Genomic DNA, 11,494 nt, shown 5'->3' on the forward strand with positions numbered 1-11,494 from the left:
AAACCAATTTCTGCAATATATGTACATTGTGACAATATGACCATAATTGCAAAGATCAAAAGTACAAAATATAATAAAAAACAGAAAAGACGCATCCAAGTCAGAATAAAATCTGTAAGGGAACTGGTGTCTTAGTTAGTGGTTGTTGTGGAATGTGTTGGATCCAAAGAGAACACAGTTGATCCATTAACTAAAGGACTAGATAAGTCATTAGTTCTGAAATCTAGAGAGGGGATGAGACTGAAACCCTTCAGTAGTTCATCTACAGTGGCAACCCAACCTATCTGAGTGAAGATCCTATAAAGTATGTTCAATATGATAATAACAAGCTGTAGGGTAACTTGATAGCACCTTCTTAATAAGATACTATGTATCTATGTCGAATCCTCTGATTACTCTGGAAAGGTGTTGTAGTTGCAAGTTAAGGAAGAGTTAAAACTCTAAATGGGTTCAAAGCTTTCTAGGTGAGATGTTAGTAGTGCATATCTGGAGAAGCCCACCTATGTGAGTGTGACTGTGTTGCCGTAGTTTAAGGAATTGGGTTATTCCTGAAGTCACTCATGAAACAGGATTCAGGCGCATGGTCATTAACGCGTTGCTCCTAAATATTACAACCAGAACCTTTATCGCGTTGTTGCTAATGAACACTCCTACATCAAAGGTTCAAGTTCATGATTTTAGTTCACTTTGTTCCTGTGAGGGTAAAGTTAGTCAACTAAGGTAGTGGTTCAAACTGGAAGGTACTATTATTGAAAGCATGATATGTCCTGCTGCAAATTACTTCATCTTGCATCTTTGTTTCCTCCTGTTTTCATTCTTTGAATTTGTGAGGGAATGTTGGATATATGAAGAGATTATGAGGGAATTCAAATAAAGAAAACAATTGAGGACCACTCCTTTATGGAGTGCTTTTGGACTTTGATGATGTGGAATAGTCCCATATTGAAGAATCTCAAAAAGGTTATGGGCTTTATAACCTACATGGAGATTCTAATACTTGTTCCAAAGAACAAGGGGATGGGATGGCTACCACACACATGCATGCGCGCACCTGCCCGTCGCATCGTGTCGAGCCAGGTCGGGTTCGAGTTCGGGTAATTGGACCTTTAGGGCCATATCTATTCTAAGTTCAATGTTCTTTTTATCGCACATTATTGTTTTTATTTGGATTAAATAATGAGATAAGAGAAATGGATAACGGATAGTTCCGTTATTAGGTCACATTACTTCGTAATGTATAACGGGTCTCTTCCATGTTTTATAACAATTTAGGGGTTATAAAACGTGGTTAGAGGGCTGAGGTTTCAGATACGAAGATGCCTATGACTCTCGCATTTTTGGTTTTCTCTCTCCCTACTATCTCTCTCTCGATTTTCCCTGTAGGTGTTCCCCTGAAAGGGAAGTTCTGCATTATCTGTTCACTGAGGTTGTCTTCGAAGGACGATCTACCATCGAAGTGCACTGATCCAGATCGTCGAGGCTATTGTATCTTGGGGAAAGGATGTCGAACCTTCTTGCACCATATGTGGAGGCAAATCTTCTCTAAGGAGAGTATTTTTATACGCCTTAGCCTTTTGCATAATAATAACATGTTTTCTTTGTTGTTTTTATTCTGTTCAATGCATATGTTTGATCTTTTGATCTTGTCTGGATTTTGGTTTAAAACCGTATATGATATGCTTGAACCCTGTTACAACTTGAATCAAATGTTTTATTTCTATATCATGTTATATGAAAATCCGATTTATAACATGATTCTGTTTTTTATTTTGCGGTCTAAGTTCAAATTTCATGGGTGTCACATCTTGTGCAAGCCAAAGCATGACTACTTCGTGAGAACAAGGGGTAAGCTCACGGAGTTTTACGCTGACAAGATAATGATCAAAAGTAAGTATGGCAGGCAACACAACTAAGTCTCTAATCCTGAGTGTTGGTTTCTCTGTGTAAATATATAAAAAAATTAGTAAGAAATTTGCATTAAGATTATGATACGTTTTAGAGGTAACAAATTGATTTTATTGGCATGTTATTATGATTCACATTTTTATGAACTCCGTGTGGTAAGATAAGTGATGTTTGTGACATGGGAATGGACTTCTCAAGTCCCTTCAATTTTTTTTTGGAATTTTCAACTTGTAAATTCCTACATGCCAACTCCCTGAGGGTAAGGGGGTAAGCCCACTGAATTTAACGCTACTACCTCTAGCAAAGCCAGTGTGACTAGGTCTTTGATCCTGGGGATGGTTTATTCACGTAAATATCAATAAAAAAAAACTTGTAAATTCCTACGAATATATTCATCCAAATGAAATCTAATAATAAATTTTATCTAAGACTAAGTGGTCACGTCCTCAACCCGGAGTTTTACCTCGCAGGTGGGCGGACCCATTAAGTGACACCCTTTTGGGTAAAGGTTTTCCATCATTATAAAAAAAAAGACTTTTTGATTAGCTTAACTTAAATAAGAAAAACATTCCATAGTGTTAACTATTAATTATATCGTAAGAATTTAATTCCTATACCAATATGTGTGATTGTGCGTTGTTGCATGCCAGTGTGCTTGTATGTGTGTGCGCGCATGTTTTTTTTTGTGTGTGTGTGTGTGCGTGGGTGTGTGGGTGGGGTGGGGGGGGGGAGAGGAGAGGAATTCAAACCCTGGGTGGGCTCACTTGCAAATTGGTGTCCTAATCCTGCTATTTGAAAATCAGAAGTTAGCTGACAGGACGCAGCTCAGGTTGAGTAGGTCAGAGCAATGTGGTCAGTATCAGACCTGTATCGTTTGGCCAATGATTCAAGTGAATTGGCCGATACCAATTCTCAACTGTTCTGTATTGGCCAAAAAAATAATTAAAAAATATTATGTGTCAGAACGTAACACTTGCTAAATCCATTAAAATAATATTAAAAATCTAATTTAAGTTATTTTTATATTTATTAAAAGTAGCCAATTCAAGTCGGCATCGTATTGAGCCGATAAGCACCAATACTGACAACACTGGGTTAGGGTCAAGCATGATTTCGTTGGGACAAGGAAGTCTTCGTTGGATATCACCAACATGAATTTGACTAGATTATTCTCCCAATCAAAGAGGCAACTTCGTAGGGAAAAGATTCATAGTTGACTTGGCTAAGCACCCCAACCCAAGTGGATGCGATTATGTCAGCCTTGGTGGCTAGTTAGTGAGGGTTTTACTAGCAGGAGGCTTGCCAACACAGTCAGTGAGTGGGAAGTGGAAGCAGATCAGGTCATGCTGAAAATGAGCGTTTTTGCTCATGCTAACAACGTGGCCATCCGATTTGCATTTTAAAAAGCTCAAAAGTCAACAAAACCACGTGGCATTCATCCAAAATGCAAACAGACGACCACGATGTCAGCATGAGCAAAAACACTCATTTTCAGCATGACCTGATCTGCTTCCGTGGGAAGTGGGTCCTTTGGTATAGCAAATAATAATAAGAATAATCGTTTTCAAGAATTATCTTGGAAGTTACAACATCATGAGATTTCCAAATATCTCGTTTTTTCTCCAAATTACAATATTTCCATCCCATCTCTTTTGTTAGAGGGAGTTTATGACTCATTTTTTGTTTTACTCGGAGAAACCGACCTAAGCGCAGAGACCTAGCCACGCTGAATCAGCCTGCCATACTACGGTCTCTGTCCATATCGGCATAATACTTTGAGGGAAATAGATCAGGTCATGCTGAAAATGAGCGTTTTTGCTCATGCGGACATCGTGGTCGTCTGATTGCATTTTGGATGAATGCCACGTGGTTTTGTTGACTTTTGAGCTTTTTAAAATGCAAATCGGATGGCCACGATGTCAGCATGAGCAAAAACGCTCATTTTCAGCATGACCTGATATGCTTCCTACTTTGAGGGCTTACCCTTCGACCGGAAGCAGATCAGGTCATGCTGAAAATGAGCGTTTTTGCTTATGTGGATATCGTGGCCGTCTGTTTGCATTTTGGATGAATGCCACGTAGTTTTGTTGACTTTTAAGCTTTTAAAATGCAAATTGGATGGCCACGATGTCAGCATGAGCGAAAACGCTCATTTTCAGCATGACCTAATCTCATTCCCCCTTCGACCCCAGAGAGTCGCCAAGCTTCCGCTTTTTGAACCTAGACTCTAACTGTCACAGGCCTATTTTTTTCAATGAGCCAGCGCGGCGCAACGGTCCTTCCCACTGCCGCAAGCCTACTTGTCAGCTCGCTTGCCGATCGCAAAAGCTTGTAATCAGAGTGCAAGAGAGCAAGAGAGAATAGAGGGAGAGAAATTGCAATCACAAGAAGCAATCACAACGAGGGTGAACAAAAGAAAGCTCAACGCATTTACTTCATTCACAATTTTGCCCGCAGGCTATTACAGTTCAAGTATACGGGCTGCCCCTTCAGGGTATTGATTCACCTGAACCGGGCAACTTACATCAGACTCAACAAAAGCAAAACAGACTCTAAGCGCAACTGTACATTATAAGTCGCAAGGGAACATGCTCCCCCCTTCAAATCATGCGTCGTCCTCGGCGCCATCTGTTTCGTGGTAAGCCCTGACTTCAGTCGGATAGCGGCTATTCATTCGAAATGCAGGCTCCCACGTTGGTTCGTTGTTTCTTCCCACTTCACCAAGTATTTCTTCGTGTGTCCCAAGTAGTTGACCTTGTGGCGAATGATCTGACCGAGGTGCTTCTCGGCCCGTTGTGCTGCCGGGGCCCTCTGCATGATGGGAGCACGTTGTGGCACACAGCGTTCCGGGTCTCCATCATCTGGATGAAACTGCTTGAGGTTGCATACGTGGAACATCGGGTGCACCTTGAAGTCTGGGGGCAACTCCAGCTTGTATGCCAGCTTGCCCACCTTCTTTGTTATGGTGAAGGGTCTCTCATACTTTCTGAGTAGTCCGCGATGCCGCCCGCGAAAGATGCATGTGCGACCAGGATATAACTTCACCAACACTTGGTCCCCAACTTGGAACCCTGCGGGCCGACGGTGTTTGTCCGCCCACTTCTTCATTCTCTTTGCCGCTTTGTGTAAGAATGTCTTTGCCAACTCATTTTGCTCGTGTCAGTCGCGAACAAACTGATAGGCGAATGATGGCCTTCCCTTTTCTTGTGTGGCAAGAGTGTGTGGGGTCAGTGGCTGATGCCCCGTGGCTATCTCAAATGGACTGTGGCCTGAAGACTCGCTCTTCTGCAGATTATAACAAAATTGTGCCACATCAAGGAGCTTCACCCAATTTTTCTGATTGGCACTAACAAAGTGCCTAAGGTACTGCTCCAGTATCCCGTTGATATGCTCTGTTTGCCCATCTGTCTGCGAATGGAAGCTTGTTAAAAACAGCAACTCAGAGCCAAGTAGCCGAAATACTTCACGCCAGAACTTGCCCGTGAAGCGAGCATCGCGATCACTCACAATGCTCTTTGGTATGCCTCAGTGCTTCACCACATGCTTTACGAACAACTCTGCAGTCTTCTCAGCAGGGCACTCCTAGGAAGCTGGGATGAAGGTGGCATACTTTGAGAAACGATCCACCACAACCAAAATATAACTGAGGCCCTCTACCCTCGGCAGACTAACAATAAAGTCCATGGAGATGCTATCCCAAGGACGTTATGGAATTGGTAGAGGCTCAAGGAGACCGGCAGCTTTCTGGTTTGTCCTCTTATCTTGCTGGCAGATGAGGCATGTCCGCACATACCCCTCAACGTCGTCTCTCATCTGCGGTCAATAGTAGCCGCGCTCAAGGAGTGCTAAGGTCCGCTCCTGACCAGGATGGCCGGCCCATAGTGTATCATGGCACTCCTTGAGTAGCTCTTGGCAAAGGCTTCCCCAGCGTGGTACAAAGATGCGTCCCCCTTTTGTTACGAGAAGGCCATCATGTAGCCAAAATCGTCGAGTCTTCCCTGCCTGTGCTAGAGAAATAAGGTGTTGTGCGGTCGGATCCTGCTGCGTATCCTCGCGGATGCGGCTCAGCAATGCACCCTCCAAATGCACTTCGGAAGACTCCGCGCGCGCAGCTGCCAGTTCAGCCCTACGGCTCAGGGCATCCGCCACAACATTGGTCTTTCCAACCTTGTACTCAAAGGCAAAGTCGAACTCAGCCAAAAACATCTTCCATCGAGCTTGTTTAGGCGTCAACTTCTTCTGTATCTGAAAATAGCTCGTGGCCACATTGTCCATCTTGACGACAAACTCGGCACCCAAAAGGTAGTGCTGTCAGGTCCTGAGGCAATACACAATGGCGGTCATCTCACGTTCATGCACTGTGTAACGCCTTTCTGCATCGTTCAGCTTGTGACTCTTATATGCAATCAGATGACCATCTTGCATAATAACTCCGTCAATGGCAAAGACTGAGGCATCAGTGTGGACTTCAAAGGGACTCGAATGATCAGACAGTCGCAGCACTGGGTCCCTCACTAAGGCTTTCTTCAAGCCATCGAAGGCATCTTGGCACGCTCCTGTCCTAAGCCATACCCGATTCTTCTTTAACAAATCTGTGAGGGGCGCAACAATGAGGGAATAACCTTCGATGAAACGCCGATAATAGTTTGCCAAACCGAGGAATGACCGCAATTCGGGCACTTTGTTTGGCGAAACCCATTCCTGGATGGCCCTTATCTTCTGCCCATCCATACGCAGCACACCACACCCCACAACGTGGCCAAGAAAGCTGATCTCCTCCTGCCCGAAGAGATGCTTCTCTCGTTTGACATAGAGGTCATTCTCCTTCAGCACCTGAAACACTGTTCGCAAGTGCCCGACATGTCCCTCCATGTTGCCGCTGTAGATCACGATATCATCCAGGTAGACTACCACAAACTTGTCTAAGTAAGGGTAGAAGATCTGGTTCATTAAAGTCGTGAACGTGGCTTGAGCATTTGTCAACCCGAATGGCATTACTAGAAATTCGTAAGCACCATAGCGGGTGACGCAAGTTGTTTTCAGCTCATCACTTTCGGCAATCCTCACCTGCCTGTAACCCGATCGTAGATCTAGCTTGGAAAAGATACGGGCACTGCCTAGTTGATCGAACAAGTCCGCTATCAATGGCAATGAGTATTTGTTCTTCACCGTGACCTTGTTCAAAGCATGGTAATCCACACATAACCGTTTAGAGCCATCATGTTTCATCTGGAAAAGGACCAGGGCACCAAATGAGGCTTTTGATGGACGAGCAATGCATGCGTCCAACATCTCGTCTAGCTGCTTGCGCAGCTCCTTCAGCTCAACTGGCCCCATACAATATGGAACCATTGCAGGAGGCTTCGCTCCTGGGGTCAACTCAATCTTGTGGTCGACCTCACGTCTTGGCGGAAGATGCTTTGGCAATTCCGGGGGCATCACCCCTCGAAACTCCTCCAATAGTGGGGCTAGGGTCGGCGGCACTGCTGCTTCTACCTTCCCTTCATCTGCATGCACTGCAACTAAGAATGTCTGCTCCCCATGCTTGACACCCTTCTTCAGTTGCATTGCCGATAACACAGAAGACTTGCCTTTCTGCGTAAGGCACTGCATTGTGTGTGACAGGTCTGACCCCATGATCATCAACGTGTTAAACTTTGGCAACATCATAACATTCTGGCTTCGCAGAAACTCCATACCCAGAATCACCTTGAAATCGTCCAGGGGCACCACAGAGAAGTTGGCTTTGCCGACCCAACTCCCCACTTGAGTAACCACATCTCTTGCTTCACCAAGGATGAGCTTGGCCTCAGAGTTTACTGTTTTGATAGTCCTCTGCTTTGGCCCAGTTTTCAAACCCAACCGCTCTGCCTCTTCCCGAGAGACAAAGTTTTGTGTGACCTCCGAGTCTACTATTGTTGAAGTAGACTTTCCTTTCATAATGACTTCTACGTACATATAAGTTCCTTACTGAGCTGCATGTTCTTAGTTGCGCAACTTCTAGTTGCGTTAATCGATCGCATGGCCCCCATCCTTGGTTGAATGGTCTCAGTGTCACTGCATTCAGTATCGCTGCATTCTTTCTGTACAACATTGGCTTGCCCGTCGTCCTTTACAAGGCGCTTTAGGCACTGCCTGACGATATGTCTATCGCCGCAGAACCAACATGTCACAACCGCACCCTTGTTGTTGTTGTTATGCTTTGTGAAATTCTGTTTCTTTTCAGATTGATGGTGTGTCGACGCCTCACCTTTATCATTGCGTTGCTCATCCTTCTTGCCTCCGTGGTCAGGCTTCTTCCCAACTTTGGTTGATGGGGTGAAAGGCTTGCGCTGAGTGTCAATTAAGCGCTATGCCGCCACATATGCATCTTCCAAAATACGGGGGTCGCTCCTTTCCACTTCAGACTGTGCCCATGGCTGAAGTCCCACAATGAACCAGTTGAGCATATCGTCTTCTGGCATGTTAGGTATCTACAGCATAAGCTTCTGGAACGTTCTGACATAGTCTTGCAACGAACCAGTGTGTTTGAGCTCACGAACCATCTGGTAAGCCTCTCTCTGCACATTTCTTGGCATGAAGTAGTTGCGCAACTCTACTTTGAAGTCATCAAAGGTGTCTATCACACATTTACCCCTCTTCATGTCATTGCGCTTCCACCTCCACCAAGCGATAGCATCACCATCAAGTAAGGTCGCTACAACCTTAATCCTTAGATCTTCAAGGGTCACATTCTGGATATCCAAGTAGTCTTCTACTTGGAACAAGAAGTTCTCAATGGCCTTGCTGTCACGAGAGCCATTGAATTTTGTGGGTCTTGGCACATCAATCCTTGATGGCCTCTCACCATTTCTATCATTTAGGGTCATCGTCCGCTGCAACATACGGTTCTTCAACTGAAGCTCCCATACTTCAGTCTGCAAGTCGACCATTGTAGTCGTCAACGAAGTGACCTGCCCCATTAATAAGGTAACCTGCTCTTGCAGGCTCGCCACTACATCATTCAGTCCATTGAATGATTCACATGCGCGTGAAATCGCTTCGTCATGCAAAGTCACCTCTTCCACCAGCTTGTTAACAATTGCAGCCAACTCTTCTTGGCCCCGAGGTGAACCCATCTCTTCAGCTTCAACAACTGCCTTGCCTTTGGTGTTGCACAAGTTTTGATAAGGCGCCACGATGTCTTGCTCACAAATCGCAGCTTGTCGGCGTGTCTGACGACACCGACTCCGGAGTCCCTTCCCCAGCACGAGAATGGTCTCTGGTACCACTTGTCACAGGCCTATTTCCTTCAATGGGCCAGCGCGACACGACGATCCTTTCCACCGCCGCAAGCCTACTTGTCAGCTCGCTTGCCGATCGCAGAAGTTTGTAATCAGAGTGCAAGAGGGCAAGAGAGAATAGAGGGAGAGAAATTGCAATCACAAGAAGCAATCACAACGAGGGTGAACAAAAGAAAGTTCAACGCATTTACTTCATTCACAATTTTGCCCGCAGGCTATTACAGTTCAAGTATACGGGCTGCCCCTTTGGGGTATTGATTCACCTGAACCAGGCAACTTACATCAGACTCAACAAAAGCAAAACAGACTTTAAGCGCAACTGTACACTGTAAGTCGCAAGGGAACACTAACAGTCTAGGTCTCATCTCAATAGGCCAAACCCCTTGGGTCTAGGAAGTTTATGAAGTATATGTAGGGTAAGTGGTCCACTAAGCTGTCAATGGATGCGTTACTGATCACTATCCCAATTTGCCTGGCCTAAAAAAAAAACATTTCTATGTTATTTTTCTACTGGTTAGATAAGCTCACACCAGTCAAGGTCAGTAATGATCTCTAACCCACTGAACTTGTCCCGAACACAATTTTCTTTAATTTTCACTGTAGACTTGATTCAACATTAATCAGGGTTCGTTTGGGAGCCGGTGTCGGAAGTGGAGACAAATTTCCGAGCTCCCCACCTCAACTCTGCTGGTTATTTTGGTGCAGTTGAGAGTAGCGGTGGGCATCGGCCCAGCCCAGCCCCAATTAGAACTTGGCCCACCGAGTTTTAAGTGCAGCCCGACCTGGAGATGGCCAAGCTAGTTTACTAATGAGTCGGGTTTTCACCCGGTTCTTAATGGGTATGGGTTTGAAGAGAAGCCCATGACCCAGTCCAATGGGCCAATGTGAAGTGGACTGGCCCCGTCCCACATGACCCAAACCCATTTTTAAGTTATATTTTAATAAAATTAATTTTTAGAATACCAAAAAATGAATTAAATAAAAAAACATAAGATTCAAAATTTTACATATGATAATGTTAAAAGTATCCAAATCAAAAGTTCATAACAATATTTTGCCCATGACATATCATTTGAACTAATAAATGAACATCAACTTTCCAAAATGACATACAACACGATCTTGAATTCTAGTCCTCCAATGCAAGGTTTCCTCAATCCATTGATATTTTAGTCCTCCTAAATAAACTCAATCCCATAAAATTATCTTTGTGTCTCTTAAAATTATTGCAACTAACTAGGTAAATAGTAAATAATTAACAAGTTCTTGCGTATCCAACTAGTTATCTTTCTAGATTTCTTAACATTAATGCAACTAATTAGGTAAATAATAATAATTTATTTTTAAAAATTTATATTATTAAAAAATAATAGATAGCTAGTCCTGTTAGGCCAGCTCAGTAGCCTACAGGCCGGTCTGGGCCCAGTCTACCTATATAACTGACCAGGTTTCGGCCTCGTAGCTAATGGGCTCAGACCTAAAACCTTGACCCAAACCGAGCCTATGATGGGACGGGTCGGCTTGGCCCATAAGGCTGTCGGCCCGGTAGTTGAGTTTGGATACTCCGCTCATTATTTTTGGCGAAGTTCAATAACATCCTTGTGAGAATGTCATGAACTCCCCCTCCCCTCTTTGCTGTCCCTAGGGGTGGCAAAACCTGACACGACCCGCCAACCCGACTCTTAGGCGGGTTCGGGTTTGGAAAAAATGAACCCGTTTAATAAATGGGTCGACCCGCCTAACCCGTTTATTAAACGGGTCGGGTTCGTGTTAGGGGTATGCCAACCCGCCAACCTGCCTGACCCATTTAATAAACGGGTTAGGCGGGTGGGTCAACCCGCCAACCCGACCCGTCAACCCGCGATCCTGAGAACCTGTTTACCCGACCCAACCCATTTATTAAATGGGTTGGCTGGTCGTATCGGGTTACCCGTTTATTAAACGGGTCGGGTTCGTGTTTGCCACAGCCGACCCGTTTAATAAACGGGTCGGGTTTGGGTTGATGTATGCTGACCCGCCAACCCGTCGGGTCGACCCGCCAACCCGACATGATTGCCACCCCTAGCTGTCCCATCTCGATTCTGGTCACCCTCTCAACTCGAGCCACGATAAGGTGCCATCACATGGCACACTTTGAGTGTGCCTCTGCACCTAGCTGCCCTCAATCTGCTGCTGACAGTCTGTCAGGTGTGGGGGCTCGATGGAGGGCATCCACAGAGGCACACTCAAAGTGTGACATGTTGTGGCTCCTGATCTGGGCTCTCTCCCCTCCGGCTCTCAAACAGAGCATAAGGTTGTTTCAGCCT

Source organism: Nuphar pumila, chromosome 6 (genome assembly GCF_984573655.1).
Source record: "Nuphar pumila chromosome 6, dmNupPumi1.hap1.1, whole genome shotgun sequence".
NCBI classification, from domain to species: Eukaryota; Viridiplantae; Streptophyta; class Magnoliopsida; order Nymphaeales; family Nymphaeaceae; genus Nuphar; species Nuphar pumila.